Below are 23019 nucleotides of genomic sequence, written 5' to 3'. Positions count from 1 at the left end.
CAGATAGTATGCATCAAGTTCCAGAAACTATTTTCCTGCAAAAAAATTTAAACATAACTCTATGAACTTACTTCATACCAAAAGTTGTAACATTCTGATGAAATAAGCTTCAGACATGCAAACGTAAAAGTAAAGCCTCGTGTTTCAGTGTTCTCCAATGCTAATATTATACACTGACGATTTTTTCTTCGATAGATTTTTCTCTTATTAATTATTCTTCATAATATACTTTTTACTCAAGAAGTTAATAGCATTAAAAAATTTCTATTCTTTGAAAAAAAAAGAAATTTACATTTACAAAACAAATATATACTAAAAATAATATTTTTATTCAACGAAAGCATTAAGTTTGTTAAAGAAACTTCAGCGATATGCAAGTACATGCTAAGTTTTACAGAAAAGCAGAGGCACTGCCGACCGAATTAAGCGGTGAATCGCGATTACAGGGAAGAATGGATTCGCTCGCGATCGAAAGCAGCCCGCAGCGGGTAATAAACAGGCCAGCACGTAGCCGTGGGGTGCTCTCACGTCAACGGAAGTCGGCGGGTGCGGAAAGCGTACGCGGGACCGGATTCTCCCCCCTCGACGCAAGCTCGAATTTCCGTGTTTCGCCGCAAGGAACGATAACCGGACAGCCGCGACCCTCGCACGCGGATTTCCGTGCCGTGCGCTTTCGGAAATGCACTCATCGCCCTCCGTGTGTCGAGAGATAACACCGGTACGAACAAAGAATCAGAGGGGTGACACTCATTGATAAAGCCTTCATTAAATCCAAAAGCCAACGACAGACAGTGATGCAAACCTCTATATATATCATTAATTTTATAAATTGTTAATAACAAGTGCATATTTTATAAAAGAAAAGTTACGAGTCATTTCTTCCATATAAAAACATATGTCAGAATACTTGATCTCACAATTAAATGTTTAGCCACGGATGTGAACAATGTTAAACGAATTGTAAACTAATTTCCCTTTCTTTAGATGAAAGAGATATATTGATTTCTGTTGCGGAGAAACTGATGGCTTTAACGATAGTGGAAGTCATATATGTATGTTGCTGCCAGCGTTCAAGCTTATCGCTCCGAGATCATTGGTGGAGACGACACATAGTGGAAATCTAGACTCGGTCGCCTGTCGCGGGCGAGATACGAATGCGTCCGACTGTCCGGTGATCCTTCTTCGTTGCGCGCGCCGATGGCATCCGGAAATTCAGGACAGCGTGGTGCAAAGCCAAGCCCGCCGAATGACACACGTGGTGCGGGTATCTTTCACAGTGCGACCGATTATGTTTCGCTCACGCTGGCGGACAGTGATCGATGACGCGCTCGTATCTCTGTCATCGGCGTCGATAAGATGCAAATAAACAAGGCCCGTCGCAGCTGGCGTTATTAATTAAGCCCGCACGCAACACAGTCCCGTGCGCCCTTTGTGGCGATTGAGGTTGAAGGATAGCGTGCGAGAAAACAACGTGTACAAATGTTGCCCTTAGGACACTGCGATTATATCTACAGTGTTTGTAAATTTGGGCGATTTCGTTTGTAATTGATGATGATATACTTCAGAAATTGACAAGAGACTATTAACTCCAATTTGAGAGCAGAAACAAGAAAATACTACGCACAAGTGTACACGTGTTCTCATTCTTATATCTCAATTTACAATTCAGTATTACTCTTTCGCATAAGATTTCTTAATAAAGTCGTTCTAAAAAAATCGTTCCGTGTAAAAAATAAAAAAATATTTTTCAAAAGAAAAGAAGTATTCCTTAAAATCAAACCGGTACTGTCTGGATTTCCAAGTGAAAGACGAGGATTCCAAGCGTGCTGAAACGAACACAGCACCCACCCAAGGGAATCGGGGATGCGCGTGCAAGAGTCCGAGAACGAGAAAGGGAGACGCATATGTAGACACGTTCGTCCAGCAAGGCTTGTATCGCGTCGCGCGCTCGTCGCACTCTTCTTATTATCTACTCCGCCCGCACGTCGCGTTCTACGCCGTGTCGTGCAAGCTGGCATCCGCCCACGCGCCCACGGACGACTATCGCGCCGGCAATGGCACGTGGGAGCGTAGAGCACTCGCTTCGCCCCAACCACGTCGCGGTCGTCCCCACGTATTTATGGCATCCCGACACGGCGTGAACGGGGGCACTTTTCCTCCTGGCGGTTTATGTCTCGCATGGATGGTCGTTGTCGTCGTCTTCTTCTTTCTCATCTTACCAGAAAACGAATCTATATACTTATGCCACTAACAGGCTGAACAAAAGCGGAGCCAGGCAAAGCGGAACGTTGACGTAGCCGATTGTAAAGTAGGGCAATGCAGTTACACGATGAAGTTGGCAGAATGACTCGCGATGTTTTCGTAAGGAACGATCTCTAATTAGTTGGAAATAGAAATTTTCCGCGGAAGCGTCGGCGTTCATCTACAGAGAAGCATCGTCAGGAAAGTATTACGGATTGTTAGCGCGCGCTGGCTTTGCCATTTTCTCCTACTCAGCATGTTGTTATACGGGGATCATGCAAACAAGAGCAATTCTCTTGGATCCACCATTTTGAATTCTTTTGGAATTCTGACGTCAGCAACTTTAAGAATTTTTAGACACACCGCAGTCCGCAGAAGTCGAAACTCCATTTCCGCACGCATACTAAAAGATTAATGCTGCAAAGTTTCTTAATAAATCCGGAAGTTAATCTTCCGTTAACGAAAATTCAACGGAAGACTTTATCTCCAGCTCGGAGATGTCTACTTAATACAATAGTCCCGTCTCGTGTTATTATTTAATCTTGCCGCAGTAGCTTTTCCATTTCTCGCGCGCGAAAAATTATGGTAAAGCGACCGCTGCTATAAGCGATCGTCGTTCGTGAGAGCGACTCTTTGATAGGACCATTCGCGAGAATGCTGGTGGTGCGATTTAAGCGCGCAGATATCTTTGGATAACATCGATGCGCGCGTAAAACGGACCGTTAATTTCGAATGCTCCGCTATTCTAGAGGCGGTCCGGGCGCACGGCAGAACGTGTGGGTGTGTGCCAGATTCCGGACCACCGCTGCCGCAGAGAACCCGGTCGATTATTTAACCGGTGACACGTCGCCGTGGAATTAGCGGCGGGTGGAGAGGCGCGATTTTACTGCCGGCACCGCGATCGTTACCCCGCGCGATGTCTTACATTGTTATAAACGAGAGTCCGACAGGCAATAGCGCTCGGTGTCCCGGGCACTTTGCAACCTTGTAAACGTATCCGGTCGCATCCGGCGACCGCTATTTCTCTCCGCGAAGAGGAAAAGAAAGAAAGAGAGATGAAAAGAAAGATTTATTCGGTTTTGCGAGAACCGAGTTGTGTCCCAAGTGCTAAAGCTCTTTGGTTGCGGATGACAACGTGACATCGATGTTCGCGAGATTTATCGACGTACAATCGAGATGTTATTTCAAAAAACATTCTCCATGTATTGTTTATAACTTGATTCGCTTTGCGCAAAGGCCAGCAATTACAAGATAAAAAGTTAAATAAAAATGTCGCGAAAAATTTGTAGCATAATCAATTTTTTTTAGGCACTTTTACTTATTTATATATTGTTCACGTTTTATCACACTAATCATTAATCAATGCTCCATGTTGATCGAAAAAAAAAGAAATTGGCAAGACATCTTTATCTGCTGGTAATTCATCAACTGCAAGAATCAGTCAGCATTTTCGATTTCGCCGAGGCGTCACGCAGACTGCGGCGTTCCGGCCCGAGCGCATCGATCCCGGGGTTAAACGGCCGGCATCTCCTGGCACATCCCGTTGGTTCACCGTGCACGTTCGCGTATTTATGGCATCCGAACTCGGTGCAAACGGGGCCACTCTCGGTCGCTCGCGTACGACGAGAGAAAATCGCGTTATCCCGTTCGCCGCCGAAACGAATCACCTACTACCGCCAGACTAGAACACGAAATTCGCACACTTGCATTGCGCGAGCGATGAGCTCTTTTCGTGAACCCTAAAGTTGGGGAAGTTCGTAAACGAGAAAAATCTTAAGAGGATGACGCGAACGAAGCGGGAATATCGCTCTGTTTCTATTCAAGGCCTTCTCCCAGCGTTCTTCGGACAGAAAAGAAGAGACAATATATTTTGGGGAAGAATTGGAAACCGTCATTTATATATTCTATACGATATTAAAAAATAAAGAATAAAATATTACACAAAACATATTTATCAATCTTGCATAAATAAAATTCAATGAAATATTGATCATGAATTTAAATAGATCACTTTTTTCATGTCGTATCGCTTTCTCAAGTCGTATTCATAGTGTTTCAACACCGTGAATACCGTTGTTCGGCGCCGAGCTATTAAACGTAACGCAATCAAAGAAAGCGCAATGACGCGCGCGAATCGGTATTCCGCACCTACATAGTTAACAGCATTATCGCGTGAAGTGTTTCACAACAACGAACACGATCGGAAAGAGAAAGAACGTGAACGACGATCACGACGCGGAGAGAGAGGGTGAGAAAGAGAGAAACAGAGAGACGCGCAAGTGCCGATAGATTTAGCGGGTAAAAGCGAAGGCGAAGGTGAAATAGCAAAGGCAGCTCGTGCGCACGCGAGCGGAAAGCGAAAGGGAACGATGAAAGCGATCTATATACTAGCCTTCCGGCAGAGTCAATGGCATAGTTGCGGACGAGGTGGAGATTAGGTCCGCATCGGGAGTGCCTTCGTTAGGCGAGGCGCCGAGATACCGTTTTAATCGCGATTGCGCGCAAATACACTGCGAATTAATCTTTCCATTGAGATCTTTTGCAATATATAGCCATTAACGAAATAATATTATACTTCGAGTATCCCTTCACTTTTTTTTGCAGAAACTGTGTTTGTTACGTACACGACGGATACCGTCACTTATTTATACATATAAAAGTACGACTCTCGGATTTAAAATACTTCAACTTTTAATGTACTTTTATCGCAGTTCTGAACGCGCTAATATTTGACTTTTGTTAGCACGAAATGAGAAACTTTCGATATAAGATAGGCGCAATGGAGAATGGATTATAAATTTGAATAATTTAAACTTTGAAACAACGAAGCAAATAAAAGATTTCATGCTAAAATAGATGCCGAAAATTTATAATCAACATAAACATGATAATCGTTAATAATCGCGTAAATATTTCTGAAATTCGATATAAATTATGTTTTCGGTTTATGCTGAAATAAAAAAAGACTCTGAAAACGTCCATAAAACTTTTAGACTCTTCAACGTTGATTACGCCTTAAAAGCTTACTAAGCCGATGCAGCAAGATTTTGTAAGTTAAGACTCTAATTATGTACTCTGATCTACAGACTACTCTAAAAATGCCAACATTAGTTATTCCACGGAAGTTGAAACCACAGACTAAATGCGTGCTCTGAAGGCTTTTTATAGAATTATGCGCAAAAGCCGCGTTCATAATCCACTCTCGCGCTGCCTTTGCTACATTTTTATTTTTATTTTTCAGCTTTCACGAGTATCTTGCGTAAAGCGGGAAAATCGATACTCGCTGCGTAATCCTTTCGTAAGGAAACTACAATTACGTACGATTTCCGTAAACTTTGAAGCGTTGCTGCGTATATAAACGCTCGCACTAATTGTACAGTTATTTACAGTAACCGAGGTGCAAACCGCGGGAGAATCTGCTGTGTAAGGTATTAACGAGAATTAGAGAGAATTACTTGAGAAAGATATTACTTAATTACTGTACATATTTTTGGCTCGCCAGCGGCTCGGCCAGCATTGTGAAAGTAGAATAAAACAGTTAAGAGCTGTAGCTTCAGCATTCTGCTATCTATACGCGCGCTATTTTCTTCGCGAAGAGACTTTAATCCATCCTATCGACGCGAGATCACGATTCGATGAACGATAAAACAACGTGAATTACTTCTCGCGTGTGCAACGGATCAGTGACATTCACGGAGCGGAGCGGCAGCGCAACTTTGCTTTAATTTACTTTGGCGCTCAATAGAACCGGAGATCAAAACGGTAGCACGGGAGATGAGCGCGGTCACGATCCTCACATCTAATTACTTCCCGCAAGGATCGCTTGAAACCCGAGCAAACTTTGCACTCGCAAAAAGTATGATTCTGTTTTTTTCGTGCTATTGATAATTTATATCCACAAACGTCATTATTATTCAAGAAAGAAAAAAAAATAGATATAATCCTAATAATTCACCAACTATTTATGACTGTGAAACTTTTAAAATCAAAATTAAAAGACAAGAAAAAGTAATTTATTGGATAAATTTAATCTATAAATTTAAAATTCTTCTTGAACGGAGAAAGAGCGCCGATGCGCCAAGTTTCAACAAAATTGCAGCACGTTCCTGCGCTGCTCCGTCTTCGTTTAAGCGTCTTCGAATTAACGGGCGCGTCGAAGCGTCGGGAATGCTCGCGCGAAGGATGTTACAGCGCGATCCGACGGATTCGCTCGAGCTTCGTGTCGACTTTCGTGGAAACGACCGTCGACGTGAAGAGGCTAACAGGCGGAAATTCTACGCGCGGCTGCGCGAATACGCGGAGTCGTCGGTCGGTTACGTACACAGGGGATAACTCGGGCACGCTATCATTAGATGTCGGCCCACGGTAGCGCCACGACGAGACGTAACGCTCCTCTCGAGAAGAAATATCTGCCGTCGGACTGGAGGAAGAAACGCGCCCGTACGGCGGTACGACGCCTCTTTTCATGCCGTTGGAATTTAAGTGCTTTCTGTGCGAGAGTGGATTAAAAGCGGTCTAATTGTCTAGCTGGCTTAGCTCGCCGATTAACCCTTTCGTGACTCCCGGATCGAAATTGGCAAGAGTAACCAAGGTAAACATCAGGGTTTCGTTTTCTATCGTTTTCTCGTAGAACAATGCTGTAGTATTAATTGACCGTTCGCACGGGGGCATAGAATGCTCCAAGAGCAATATTTATTGCTATTTACACTCTCGATACATGAAATAACGCAAATTATGTAGCAAATGTAAACGTAATAACGATAGAAATTGAGGATTGCAATTTGAGAGAGCTGGAAATTGAATATTGTAAAGTTACGAAATGACAGTTTGAGAGTTCGGAGTTTAGATCGGAGAGTTAAGTGTTAATGAAAATGAAGGACAGAAAGTTTACAGAACTGAGAGTTGAGTATAAACTTTACCGCCGCGTCACATTCGAAATTATCTTGTTAGATTAGTTGATATATATTTATATGTAATATTTCCCCGCTCCCTCTCTCCCTTCCTCTCATACATATGAAACGAGAAAGATTATTTTCCCACGTATATTTTTGGTTTAATTGCCAGATATTATCGTGAAAAGCGAGCATTAAATACTTTAATACGCTCACATTATGATGCCTGTTAACTAGAAATACACACTTTCTCGCGCATTTCCAATGTTAATAAAAGCTTGAAAAAGTTTGAATTGAGACAATTAACCGCATTCGGTATCACACTGCGGTATCCCATTTAATCGCGATTACGACTGTCGGATCGTTGGACATTTAAGCGCTCACCCTTCGCCTGTTTGCACCGCATACTCCGAATGCCTTCCATAACCGAGCCGGCGCGACACGAGGACTTCGACAAATTTATTTACTCGACTGCGCCCTCGAGTCCTCTCGTGTCCTCTTGGCTCGTCGTCCATCCACTCTCAATTTGTATAACAATGTCATTCGCGCCGCGCAAGATAATTAAAAAGCCAAAGCTGTGAGAAGCCGAATGAAACAAACTTGTTTTCAGATAAGCCGCTTCTTTTCAGGCGCGCACCGATAGCGTTTTCAATATTAATCAAGAGATAAAAATGTACGGATTTTTATATTCGCTCCCTGAGGGAAACTGCGTTTTTATTTTAAACATGCTAATTGCAATACGTTAATAGCATATAGATGTTGAAACGGATTAAGTAACTTTACAAATTATTATCTAATATTACTTTAATCGAGTGTTTAAATTATAATCGATTAAATATGTTTTATTGTAATCAATATCTTGTACTACGAGCTGTACATCTATTAATTATCTGTATAGATTGATGGCGGGTATCGTCGACGGTGCAACGATTAAAGAACGATAAAAAAACAACTGCGCTTTTGCAGAAAGTACAAGCACCGCCAAGGATCAGCTTATTCTCGAACGTGACACTAAAGCGGCGATAGCTTCGCCTCGAAGTTTCCTCATTAAGCTCCGCGAGAAAAGCGATGGAAGTTTTCAACAAAGAATGAGAGAGCCCGATCGATGAGTATCCCGTGCCAAATGGCGATCCGTAATGGTCGAGGCTAATTTTCACTTCACGCGTTATATCACGACGTAGCAGCGCCGCGAGAGGGAGGGAGAGAGAGAGAGAGAGAGAGAGAGAGAGAGAGAGAGAGAGAAACGGCTTAACATATTATAAGTTGCTATGATAATTGCGATTAATTTATACGCTTCAATAAATCGCTGTACATCACACAGTATTAAACGAAATTAACGACATAATTAATCAAGAATTACAAATTTTTCGTCAATAATATATGATAAAAAAAGAATATGAAATATTATACATAAGGATTTCAAAGATGCAATTGTTGTCAATTGATTAGTAGAATATTCTACAACATATTTTACTTGAAATTGTTGCTCAACTTCTATTATATTCAATTAGTGCATGATTCTTGGATTAAGCTGTCCCTCGCTTCTATACGAAATTGCAACGTCGAAAAATCAGTGTCACCCCAAGGCACATAAAAGTAATAATATTTAATGCTACTCGAAAATGGACGTTGTTATGGGCTTCGGGGAACACTCGGCAAAAAGGAAAAACTCGAAAGTGCTCGAGGGCCCATCATCGAGGGCGCTTAAAGTCATGCTACGAGCGGAGCAACGTTTCGTATGCTCCTGACGGTTTCGTTGAGAGAGTTCTTTGATGGTCACAACACAAGCCGCGGATTAATTCGAGCTCACGAGAATGCCGTTTGCTCGCGACCACGCGAATGCACCGGCGGGCACAGGAGAATTGCATAATAGCTCTTCTCATCTCTCTCTTTCTGAACACTGAGCGCATGGATTGTTCCTTTCTCACATTAAGAGCCGTTTGATACTAATTCTCGCTTTTTGCAAGCTCGTTTGAAATTGCACTGTGCAACGTCCTCTAGTGTGTATAAGGCAGTGCATCGCGGATGTACGTACTCAACTCTGGAATTAGCATCTCAGCAAGCTAATTATCATGAGAGGAGTCCGTTCAACGCACTAATCATATCCGGAAAACGTATGTATATGCGAATTATATGAATATGTTATGCATGAGCAGAAATTACATATAAAACACGTAGAGTACTAAAGCAAATAATTTTAATAAAATAAAATATTAGTGGGAGAAATGCAATAATATTAAAAATTACTATATTTTTTTGTTAAAGTTGTAAAAACTGATACAAATATAATAAAAATATCTCACAAAGAGAAAAATGTTAGAGTTCATAATTAATTAATTTGTCTCAACTGCAAAATTTACTTTAATTTCGTAAATTTTTATTCCACTTAATAAATTTCACAAAATTTGCAAATACTTTGGCTACTGATACAAACTCTTACTGTTAGTTTTCACAGTTTAATCGGTAGTATCTATATTGTTACAAGCATATCCCAGTGTTCTGGGAACCCCTGTGTGAAATGGCCATTCGAATGGCAGTCTTTTACGCATGGATTATTGTCGTTTGCGTGTAGACGAGCGATTTACTGTAGATGCAGCTGCACAATTCGCCTTAATGCTTGGATACAGCCGAAGGGGACAAATGACGGACAATTTAACGTTTTTCACCCCTTCGTAACAGGATCTATTTCTGTTATCTTCGCGCGATACAAGCGTTGTAGCGTCGGATGAGAGGGATACGGTGACGGCTAGGGGAAGACTACCGGTGTCCTGCGCGATATCGAACTAGGTGCCTAAAAATACTCGCCAGAAGCGCTATAATATAATTATCTCTGTGATGTATGAAGCCACCCATTCATTTCTTAACGGCCGACATTTGTCATCCGACGCAGATGACGCGGGCTATCTGTTGCCTTTCCGGCCTCCCGCTGTTTCCGGGCTCGTAGAAGCGTCGCTGGAGCTTAGGAAAAAAATTTATTTCGGGAACAGAAATGATGTTAATCTTGAAACTTTCCAAGTCTGACATTAACTCTTTTTTTCCGTCGATTCATCGTCGGTCATTTCTGCGCGAGATCCCACGTTTGAAGTGACAGCAATTTACCAAAGTAAAACGACATCCCGTTTCAAAATTGTTTAGACTCGCTAGATAAATGTATCAATGGGAGTAAAACGTATTATCATTTTTTTAGCAAGCAATAAAGTGCAGTGAGACAATAATTTGTCGCGTAATGGCGCTCAAATTAGTTTACCGAAAATGTGCATCGAACAGCGCGATCGACGATGCACCGAAGTTTTCCGGAAAAAACAAACTTCGTTATTCACGAGGGCCGGCGCGGTGATAGCGTCGTTTATTTGATTTCCCGCCTACCAGGGCGAACGCGAAAAAATCTACATCAATATCGACATCGATCGGCGCGCGGCGCGACGCAGCGCGACGCAACGATATACCGATACTCGATTAATCATTTCGGTTCATACCTCGGGGTTTTAGCGCGCGACAAAAGCTCGAATGGCCGGATTCCGGCGAAGCGTGACGGAACGAAACGGACAATACGTATGAAATATAACGGCGCCGATGAAAATTTCTCGGGACAAAAGCGGACGCGCGCTTTTCCGCGACCTCGGCGGCACCGAATCCGCGAATTAGCAAGTCAAAACGGCAACGGGAATCATAGTTCAATTAATTATATCGTTTCCCATTTCTCCTCCTCTCTGCAAACTTCGTTCCGAAACCCCAGATTTATAACGAGTATCGCGAGTAAAATACGGCACGTCGTTCTTGCAACTTTTCCCGGGATGAAATCACGGCAGCAAAGGAAGCGGATGCGATCAGCAAACCTAAGAAGCAGACTAATAAGCATCTTATCGTTCATCTTGGCGCTCTAGAAATAGTTGCAAACTGCGCACGCAATTGTAAGACGTGTACTCTAGATTACTTTATACTGTACTGAATTTTTTTGAAATAATATAATTAAATTAAAAAATATGTTATTTCCTATACATTTTTTACGATATTATATTTCGTTTTATTATATTTAATAACTTTTATATGAAATCCTAATATAAAAATATAGTACAGAAAATTCTCAAGAAATAGTTATATTTAATTGTCTAAATCAGAGATGGGAATTAGTTGCAACTTTCGGCTCGATTTCCTGGTTGACGCCTCCTGCCCCCTCCTTGCCGCTCGCATGCTAACAACAAGTCATCAAACGCGCTAACAACGCCCATAAGTAAAGTGCGCGATACTCAGCCTCAGGAATGTCCATATTACAAATGCAACAAGATAATAAATATGGGATAAATATAGATTTTCACATCACCTGTGAGATACTATTGTTGAAGAACGCGTTAATAGTTTTCTCATATTTATTATCTTGCTGCATTTGTGATATGGACATTCCTGAGGCTGAGTATCGCGCACCTTACTTATGGGCGTTGTTAGCGCGTTTGGTGACTCGTTACCAGAATGCGAGCGACAAGAAGGGGACAACAGTGGGCGTCAATCAGAAAATCGAGCCGAAAGTTGCAGCTAATTCCCATCTCTGGTCTAAATAATTAAAAAATAACTATCCTATTTTTTAATACCTCTAATAGTCTCTCTAATGTATCTCTAAAATGTAAAAACTTTTTCCCTCAATTATTACAAACAATAGTAATGAGATCATCTGAATAAATATCAATATAATCCCCATAATTATGTTTCGTCGTTAATGAGCGCTTCTTAAGTTAAGTATTCTTAATTGCTTAATGTGAGGGAAGCCGCACTAGCACTTCCGATGACAAAAGCGGTACACACTTTTCCGCCTCGCTTGAAAGCCACGAAAATCAAGAACGTCGCGACGTCGGCTTAACACCCGGTGTCGCATCGTTAATACGCGCAAAAGATCAAAGAGCGAATCATTCCGCTCGCGGGCAGTCGGGAATTAGCAAATCAAAGGGAACCGCTAATACACTTTCCTTGTGGCGAAATGACAACTCCTACCTTAGTAAGTCTCGAAACGTCGAAAAGGGCAACCGACGATATCGATCGCGCCATCTGCTCGACAAAGGGCAGCATATTCTTGATATACAACAATTCAAAAGAGAACTGTGTCAGTATCGATCCGTAAAATTGATCTCCGAAGAAAGAACAGCTTTCCAGGAAAAACATAATAAGTCAACATGCATAATATTCAGAGCTAATATAATATTTCTTCTCATTTCTCAATCGTAAATTTTTTAATAAAAAATAAATAATATCCAGTGGCTTAAACACAACGTGGCTTACAAGAATCAATAACATGAAGATTAAAGTCTCTTACTGTACTATTCTCTGTTATAACGTATACCGTTCAATCTAGCGTCCTAAATTTAGATTCAAGACAAATGATCCACGCAATCGTAATACATCGATATCGACGCGTCATATGCTCGTAATAACCACGCAGGGACCCGAAAAGCAGCCAAGAAGCCTGGAATCATTGAACGCGCGGGGTCAATTCGGAATTAGCAAGTCAAAACGCAAGTGCGCCTGTCGTCATCCTGCCGTCCCTATCGCAGATAATGCGTACCTCTGTCGCGACGAAATGATGGTTTTCGAGGAGCAGCTTAATCTCGTCGCCCTTCCCAAATTACCGGGTCGTTCCGGCGGCTGGTGGCGACTCCGCTCTCTCCGTAATTTGTAAGTGCGCCCGATCCCACCAGCTCGTGCCCTACGCTTCCCCTCTCCTCCCATCGTCATCTTTCATTGGGCTTTCTACGGCGAAATTATAGATCGAGCGACAAAACGCGCGAGGATCGAACTTCGTTTTCTCGCACCCCTCCTTCCCTTATGTTAGCATTCCTCGCGGCTATCATTATCTTCAACAACCATTCTGGGCTGGACGGGTCTCTGATCAATCGACTAATTCGATGCCTCAATGGCGCGACGTGGGCGAGGCGCGAACGCGCGATCCGATCATCGCGGGAGATGATCGTCGGAAGAATGGCTACCGAGAGTGTAACGTGTCTAATGGAAAGAAGCGTCATTAAGCGATTATCGTAAATCTACTTTCTGATGCACTTTAGAGATCAATGCGATGCCAAAGAGAATAAAAAATAGAAATATAATGCATTAAATCTGATTTTACTAAACAAAAAAAAAAAAAAAAAAAAAAAAAAAAAAGAAAAGTTTGTTAGAATGTTTGATAAAGCCTTAGTTAACGTTCTAAATTACCTGTAACAAGTATAATTTGATAACAAATAATATCTTTATGATACAAATTTTATAAAATAAACTTTTCACACAATTACATGTAAGGTTTAATAGTATAAAACTTTTTTAGGAAAATCAATCCAAGTGTGCTCCACTGAGATTCCGACAACAGCGCTGTTTTGAGAAGTTCGAGGCGGGATTATTAATTGGATGGATTCTCGGAAGTGATACTGCAAATGCGAGAGACAGGGACAAGCAACTTTGACAAATCGAATTAACAACTACTCCTTAACAATCCAAATTCGATCGAAATTCACGAGTTTCGCTATGGTCTTAGCGAAGCTATAGAATACAAAGGAATAGAATCGCATATTGCATAATAATTAACTGAAGGAGCGAAGACAAATATGTGTATATTACGTTTAATTAATATGAATATTCTGCGGCTGTTGACTTTAAAGTTCAGATGATAATAATAGCATTACGATCTTATGATGAATACATTTGTCTATATCTTCCATCGATTTCATTAAATGCTATCGCGCAGATCTATAGTACGTACGATATAATGAAAAGTAATAATATATTTCTGTAAAGCATAAATCAATCTTTGTAAAGATATGACATAATCACCCGCCGCCCACTTATCTCGTCGATTAGTTTGACATTTCGATATATCGATGGAAGCGCATGCGTTGCAACTAACAGCGATTTTCCATAGCGAGTTATTCGACCTTTGATCAACGTCGGATTTATCCCATAATTATTATGCTGCGCCCGACGCTGACAGATAATTTAAATAAAGAGTCGCGCGCGTGGAATTAACGAGGGCCCGTACAGTAATGTCGGAATGACGATCGTTAATTGTTACAGCGCGAACGAATGTTTGGCAGCACGACGGCGTAGTTGTTCATTTCGGATTAGGATAATTGGGCTTGCAGAGGGTGTCAAACATCGGGGGACGCCGCGCTTGCCTGGATTTCGCTAATTGGTATTATCAAGCTTTAGCAGCTAATGATATTAATTGACGCTCGCCATCGTGTCGCGAATCAACTCTTTCACCGCCGAGTACTTTATTTATTAGGAAAAAAATTTCAACCTTTCACGAGTCGTTTCCACGTGGCAATAAAAATCTAAGGAATTTTTTCGATATTTTTAAGCTAACTTTTGAATCTAAATTCTTTTTGATAGTTTATAGAAAATTGCAGAAAATTTTAACGCTTCGATCGTTTCTTTTTTTACATTCTAAACAGTATAAATTTCTCTTATTTACAACACTTAGTTAGCAAATATATCATTGTCACAATTGCAAACGAGTGGGAATGTCAACAACAAACTTCTCAAATGCAGGAAACTTGGTGAGAAAGTAGAATTTTTCCCGAGGAAAGCTGCACCGAAAAATCAGATCGACCGGAGAACAATGCGCACGGCGATATCTCATGTTCTCAAACTCCGACGGTTGGCAGGCGTTGCATAAGGCGACAGGATGTTAGGAAAAACTCGGGGCATGCATATAAGCGCGAGCGGAAATACGTGACAAATGCGTGATTTGCCTGTGAAGTGAAAGGGTGTCAGGAGCTCACGTGGGTGCCGGCCGTGTAGAACGGAATAGAATAGACTAAACGTAGAGCGATCTGTTTTGAAAGCGACACAATAAGGATCTTGTAAAACACTGGGTTTATAGAACTACAAATATGATAAAATTATTACACGAATAAATATAAAATATACATGAATATAAAAACGATATGAGAGAATATGATTAAATTCTTTTAAAATACCGTATACGCTACTAAAATAGAATAGCATAAAGCCGAGTACAGTGCAGTATAGAAAATGATTTACATATAATATAGAAAACGTTTTTTTTGTCAAAATAATCAATCTCGAAAACCGTTGAATCTAAATGAGATGTGGTAAATTACGAGCCGCGAGTTTACGACGGAAATTACGTTGAAAGAGACTACCGATATAGTTTGCGTCAGAGCGACGGACGAATATAAAGCGTACATTCGTCCTTTAACGAACCTTTTATGAGGTAGATATGCCGCGCGGGCACGTAGCCGCGCACACACGGAAATGAAATTGCGAAATGCTAAACAGTCTGGTACATTCTTAGAGGTCGTCCTATCGGGACGTTAACGCCGCTTAATTTATAGAGGCATAAAATAAACCTGGGATCGATATACACACCCGCGCGCACGGACGCGAAATCCACACAGGAACGAGATCCTATCGCACCGGCTCGCGAAACGAGAATTCGCGTGAGCGAGTCAGTCCGTCTGTCCGTCCGTCCGTCCGTCTATCCCGTCGAGAGAGGTCTTGTGCCCGGTGAATGCCGACCTTTAGAGTCTCTGTCTTATCTGTCGGGCTATTTAAGACATCGCTCGCCAAGAGAGGCGGAGAACGACAGAGAGATATCCACGAAATCACACGCGGATTAACGGATAAGCGACGGATGTACGCGAGCACGCCAAGGGCCGACCGTAAATTTTAGGCGAACGGAAGTATCCGTTCGATGGCTCTCATTGATTCGCACGGGATTAGATAAACGCGACAAATGATGCATACTAAGAAGCCTTTTATCGATCGTGCCGTTATCTCGCACGCGTTTCTGCTGGAGAAAGACGATTTCGGACGGTTATTAATATAGCATGTTCGCCGAATATGTTAACTATTCGGGAACTAAGTAAGATATAGTACTCTCGTAAATGTTACATTGGCGTCAAATTACTGCTACGTGTTTCGAATGAATTTAAAACGGTGCAAAAGTTCAGATGAATGTAAAATAGTGCTTATGAAAAGTTCATGCGAAGGTTATTTAAAAACAGAGATTTGTAATGAAATCTAGACTTTATTATTAAAATATTTAACTTTCTAAAAAAAAGTCTACTGACGCAAATCATGTAAAACACTATTATATAAAGATATTATTATAACAAGCGTTAATCTAACAGTGTAGTCGGTAAAAGATCTGAGCGATCTGAAAATTGCACGAGGATTATTTTTAAACGAGATGTTAGTTAGATACACAGACGCTTTTCTAGGCACTAGTATTCCGGTATGAAACGAACGTTGCACGTTATTCTTGCCGATATCTTTACAATTTCAATGCAAATTGCGCGCCACGGCCTGCGTGACTAATTTAATATGCCACGCCACCTTATTATCGCACGTAACAGAATAAAAAGCTTCAGGAATTTTCGTACTACAAATTCCGTGTTCTTCGCAAATTGTCAAATGTACGATCGTAATGTTCTAGAATTTTACAAAATAATAGCCCTACTTATCGCTTAAAATACATCGCGCTTATATTGTACTCAATGTTTAATAATATCTCATTACATCAACAATCAAAACTACTGTTCTCTACTTTTTCTTATAAAAAGTATCGAATTTATAAACTCCAGAACTGTTAATATTAATATAGAAGAAAAAATAAAGAAAAAAAATATAATACATTAAAAAATATAATAAATTTTACTAAATAAGACCATATTTATCGAATTAGATAAATTAAATTAAATTATCAATACATATACGTTAAACATTAATTTAAATCATAATTCGATACGCGGAATAATATTAATTAGAGAATGTTAAAATAATGCATTTCATAGATATATTAATGAGCATCCGTACGCGAATATTAAATATTACCAATCTCTCAGATCGAAAGTAAATTTAAAAAGGTATTTTCGTCGTATAGAAGAATGAGATCCGTTAACAGATTGCTTTTTCCGGCCGTCGGTTAGACGGGAAAGCGAACGAGAGAATAATTTTCATGCGAGAGTGACGAAGAAGAAAGAGGGCAGGAAGTGCGGGAAATGCAAACGGCCTCAGAGCCGCGGAGGACCTTCCACGAGAGGAGTGAGCTTAAAGGAGATAGCCGGTAAAGATCCTGACGCAGGACAGCCGCGTGAAACATCGCCCGACGGTCGCAGCGCTATCCACGCGCACAATCTCTCGCGTCCGTGACAATCTTTTCGCACTTTACGATAGAGTCCATTCCTCAACCTATGGAAATGCGACGGTGCAGCACGTCGTGAATCGTCGTGATATCGAAGAGATGAATCGAGTCGATTGCTCGGTTTTTTTGTGTAATCGGCGCGAGAACAGTTCAATCACCTCGCGTATAAGTTTATCTTTACGAATGTATTCCTACAAAAGTAGAGCGGAAGTGATCATGAAATATTACTAACTACATTCAAACGCTAAATGTACTAGATGTACACCGCCAACACAGGAGTACATTAGCGTTTTAATAAACATTTTCTCTTTACTGGATTATAACAGTCGAGTGTCGTTGTAATAATTTTAGATGAAAAATAAAGCGTCGAGAAACTTTAATGTACAAGATCAAGGTATTAATAAGTTTCAGTGGCTATTATAATAAGTTTTACTTGAATAAAACGTTATTTAGCAACTTTTTTGGCTCTTATTTGAAAAATTATCATTAATATTTCAAGGAGTACAATTATAAAATCTCTCTGTATTCTAAAAAAAATTACTTAATTAAAGTGCAAATATTAAGAATATTAAGAATACGGTAAAGAATAGAAAGGATTTAAAAGTTAATTATGCATCTTACTTTTTACACTCGGCTTTTTATCGTATATTCAACAGAAAAAAATACTTCGTCTCGAGGCGGAATATTTCATCTTCACGTCGTATATCACATAGCGCAAAGATTACAATATAAGAGCGATTCACCGTGAACCATTCGTCATTCTCGTATCATATTTTTTAACGCGCCGTATTTATAAAGTTACCTGTAACACATCGCATTTGCAAACTACTAAAATCTATGCTCGCGAGATGTTATGTCGTATTAAAGCGTTATTAGGTGCAACAGTTTAGAGAGTCTCGTCAAGAACTGTCAGGTTTGTTTACGGATGAGGAAACGCTCCATGAACACGACTCAACCTTTTCAAGACTTTCACGATAATCCCAAAGGGCCTAATATTTGCTCTAAGAAATATTTAACATTCTATTAGGATTATCCCGACACGACACTTGTTATTTCAAACACAATACTTGTAATATATAATTATAATTTTGCAGTTCCCAAATAATGATAAAGAAAACTTGTAAAAAAGTTACAAATCAAAATTTACGACACTAAAAAACAAAAATATAACAAAAACAGAACTTTGGAATGTTGGAAAACTAGAATATTAGAACAGAATATTTAAAAAAACTTTCCGTTTTGAAATTGTAATATTGTATTACTCAAAGATATATTAAGCTGATAAAAACATTCTTTATCTTTATTATTTTATTAATAACATATTAAAAAGTGATTAGATAAAAACTGAGATAAAAATGAATGGATATAAATCTTAAACAATAAAGAACGTTGTTTTGGATGAATTAAGATTTACGGACACTAGTGACAAAAAGGACTTGGAAGGAGGAAGAAAAATTCCCGGCGGTGGGCATGCCGCAAAGAGTTTCGTTCGGATTTCTCTTATTTTCGACTTGGCCGCATGACACGACAATGCTCTTAAATTCGCCGTCTTGAACTGCGGACCACGCCGTTATGCCAACGAACTTCCGTGAAAAAAAATCCTACGAACGTGCCTGTAAGAAATTAGGCCGGTCATTGTCAGGTTTCATTGAAAACTCGCGAATCGTGTCGAGACGTCTCCTTTGACCTGAAGATTTTGCAATCTCATCGGCGAACAGCCCACCGGAGAATGTCATTGCAACATTAAAGCGGAAGAATCGATTGTAATCGATATACATAGTTCGTAAAATTTTCATTAAGCATACGAAAATTTCAGAATTACAATATCGCTTGTCTTAATTTTTATCAGAAATAATTATAATGTAATTTAAGAAAATTTAATTTAAGAAAAATTAACCTAGAAATAAATATTTGTCCTCTCGAATCTTAATTCACCAAAATCAATTTTAAGCGTTAAATAGTTTCAGTAATTATGATTTTAGGGATTTTTATTTCATATTTGTAAAGAAGCTTGTCGTGAGCAGAAGCTAACAATAGTGACCGAGCAGCGTGCATACGAGACACTGATGTGTGCCACACGATACTAAATTTTAGCAATTTAGCACAAACTTTAAATGGAATTCGAGCTTGTGATCCTCCCATTTTATCTACGAGTATACGCGCATCGGTGACATACGCGCCGCTGTGTTCCGCATGATCGAGAGCTTCTGTGTTTTACGATCGCGCGATTTTATTTTTTTGCGCAGCGCGGAATCACTTTCGCATTTAACTGCATTGTGCGAGCTCGAAGCGACAGACTGCGTGTGACGGGCGCCACGGTATAAACATCGATCTGCGAATATTACCGTAAAGCTATTATTCGCGAAATGACTCTCGCGAAGCCCGCGCAACTATTCGCCAGATGAACTAGAAACTTCAAACGTCTGCTATCAAATCACCGAGCGTCGGCGAACTGTTAACTTTCACGTTCCTCACGCTGATTGCACCCGATATAATCACTTTTCCGTGTAAAAGATAGAAATAACTCACAATCAGACATGAATGTGCCACTTATCTAAAAAGGAATAGAAGTGTTATTTGGAAACTCTTATCAAGAAAAATACCGTAGATATGACGTGTCATTTTCTTACTAAATCATAGTTTCACATTAGTCAGTGAACATTTATGAAAATGACTCAAAAAGATGTCAAGGACAGAGAATTGTGAAATATAATCAAAGAAAATGTGTCATAATAATTGCTGTGAGAATATTTTGTTTGAAAAACCTGTAGTACATGTAAAACATATTCATTACTTCATTTCTTGCTTTATTTTGATAAAACGAAATGAAAGTAATGAAGAGAAAATGACACCATGTATTCTTTACGTAATTGGAGTTCATTATAAAAACATTCTTTTATATAGCGATCTTTTATGTAGCCTGAGTATATGAGTGCACAAAAATCACATGAAAATTTAGAATTATTTTTTATGAACTTTTAATGATGTTACTTATTGGCAGCCTGAAGAAATGGGACACTATCAAAGCGAAAATCTGTGCTATATTTTACGTTGAAGAGCACTTAAAAAAAGTCCCTTTTCCTACACATTCGTATCTCTATGCATCGAGTCACCGTAATAAATTATCCATAACAATAGACCTATCGAACTTTCGCCCGAAGTTTTACCTGAAACTCTGTTGTTTCGTAATCATACGACTTGAGACTAATAGCCTGACACATAAAACTTCGCGGATTGACAGCGAAACAAATATATAAAAGAATTCTAACAATGTTTTTTGTCAACCAAAACTTTCTCTCGCATACCGATGGATCGAAAATTATGCAAATCTCTGAAAAAACGAAGTAAATAACGTTTTCCCCCGCAAAAATCTTGTAGACATGTCAATAACTTTGTCAATCTTGCTATGTTAATGCAAAATTTTTGTGAAACAAACATGATAAAAGATTTTAGGAACAGAAAGTCACAATAGAGCTGCATCATCATGAACGTCTAAAGTATTATCTGGTAGATAGGTTAGGTTTTCTCTAATCTTTCGCTTATCAGACGCTTGTTGTATTTATGTTCGGATTTTTCACTCGTTAATTGTTGTCGACCCGTTGAATTTTACGAGTAATCGGAAAAAACTCACCACTCAGAAGTATCGATGGAATGATATCTCCGAGTCCGCTCCGACTTCGATGAGCGTCGTCACGACCTTCGGGAAACGGTGATCCTCTCTCGCTATATACACCCGCGTCGTTAAGAACTTCTCTCCTATCCTCCCTATCCTCCGCCGTCCCGGCGATCACACACTTCCGCCACTGTCACTCACTCACTTTACGAGCTCCTCGATTACGCCCTCCTATCAGCGAAGCCGATAACTCTCGGCAGCGGGCCGATGATAGACAGCCACTCGCACCTCTCGATCTGTTTATCCGCGCGTCACTCCTGCTTCCTCCTTGACGTCCGTCGTCGCGATGTTTCAAAAGTTGCGCTACGGATTTGCAATGAAGACGGCGCACTATTCACCAGCCGCGATCGACAGGTCTCATCGAATTCGATGCTCGCTCGAAAAAGAGTGCGGGAACTTGCTTCTCTTCGCGCGCGACACGAAAAAGATTCGTCCGTCGGATTGATGCCGAGAATGCCACACGACGAAGAATAACTCCTGTCTTCAGATCGAATGATCGTTTCGATCTTCGCGACAAACGAAGGACAACTGTTAGCACTATCTCGCCGTTTCTCGTCTCTTTCGTCACTTTCGACGACCGCTCAAGATTTTCAGAGTCGCTTCTCTTTCTTTTCTCTTCGCTCGGCAAGAAAACGCGCACTTACGTACAACACCGTACAGGCCAACCGCACGCTACGGCACTCGCCTGTGAACTAAAGCGCCGCCACGACCTGAAGCCGGGACCCGACTGGTTTCTCCGGCCTAGGGAGTCCCCACCATTCTCTCTCTCCCCCCCACCCCCCTTCCGAGAGCACCCGCGCTCGCTGTCGCGCGCGCGACCCTACGCGCGCACCATCCGCCGATCCGACGGGGGATCCCTTCTCCACCATCACCCCCTCGTTCTTGCCTTTACTCGCTCAATCTGTCTGTCTTTCTCCCTCTCAACCCCTTTCTCGCTGCCTCCCTCTTCAGGAACCGTTCCTTCTTCCTGCTCGCTCTTTCTCTCATTCAGCCTCTCTCTCTCTCTCTCTCTCTCATCTTCGCCCCATCTCTCTCCTCGGCTTGTTCGCCGTCCTCGTTACACTCGCATTCCAACGGTGGTCGGTTCCTCTCCCTACAACTGCCTATCCTACTCGCGCGCGCTATGCCATGTTCCGACTGCCTAACACCGACCCTTCACGTACGAACGACCGAACGACCACCCCGCACTCTCCGCAGCGCAGCGCACACGATCAACCTCTTCCATCTTTCTTCCTCTTTCGCCGTTTCGCGAAGCCGCGTGTGCACCCTTTGCCAAGGACTTTCCGCCTTCTCCACGTTCTCCACCCTCATCCACCTTCCGCGTCTTGACCAGCCGTTCCTTTCAGAAATATTTCGACGTCCGCGCGCATGTACATCCTTGCACCTGACTCCTCGGAGTTCTCCACGGTCGAGGAAGTGCGCCGGCCAATCCCGGGCACATGTTCGACACTTCCACTCGTGCCATTCTTCTCGCATCGTAGCGGGGGAGGCGGGAAATCTCTTTATCATACTCGCGAGAGCAAGCGGACTGCTCGAGGAAAAGTGTGTTACTTCCCTTTTTCCTTTGACCATTGGATTTCAACGCGGAACTATGGTGGAATCGAGAAAGAAATTTTCGCCCAAGAGATGAAACTAAACGCAGTCAATTTCACAGTTCATTGATGTCGCTGTTGTTTCACAACAAAGTTTTGGCAAATGTTTTATTTAATGTTACACAGCGATTGTATAATATTAAACAAGATATATAATATATAACGAGTTTCTGGCGTAAGCTAGATTTAGAAACTATCGATTGCGACGATATAAACATATACATATCTGACACGTATGTATTTGTGAATTGTGTGTAATTTCGAATAATTATTAATTCAACGAAACTGCTTTGTATTCTTTAATATTACATGTCCAACAGTCACTAATCTCTATTTCCCGTCAGTTAATGTTTATTGCATATTTCGTACTATTATTGTCAGGAAGCAAGTATTATCTGAAGAGAACTATTATTGCAAAATAACAATTACAATCCCGATATAATCGAGAGAAATTTTCATATCAGAGAAAATTGATTT

The 23019-nt window shown here is 40.9% G+C and overlaps 1 protein-coding gene across 3 annotated transcripts in view; it reads right to left on the bottom strand.

Moving 5' to 3' along the window:
- olf413 (DBH like monooxygenase olf413) overlaps positions 1–23019 on the bottom strand; it is a 257674-nt gene that overhangs the window by 170912 nt on the left and 63743 nt on the right. The window contains exon 1 of one of the 3 annotated variants that reach the window (XM_012361426.2): positions 20909–22291. The exons of the other annotated variants lie outside the window; for them this stretch is intronic. The gene's annotated coding sequence lies outside the window, so the exon portion shown is untranslated. Of the gene's footprint in view, positions 1–20908; positions 22292–23019 lie in introns of those variants that run through there. 3 annotated transcript variants of the gene reach the window in all.

Source organism: Linepithema humile, chromosome 3 (genome assembly GCF_040581485.1).
Source record: "Linepithema humile isolate Giens D197 chromosome 3, Lhum_UNIL_v1.0, whole genome shotgun sequence".
In the NCBI taxonomy this organism is placed as follows: domain Eukaryota; kingdom Metazoa; phylum Arthropoda; class Insecta; order Hymenoptera; family Formicidae; genus Linepithema; species Linepithema humile.
This window is presented reverse-complemented; position numbering and strand designations above follow the sequence as displayed.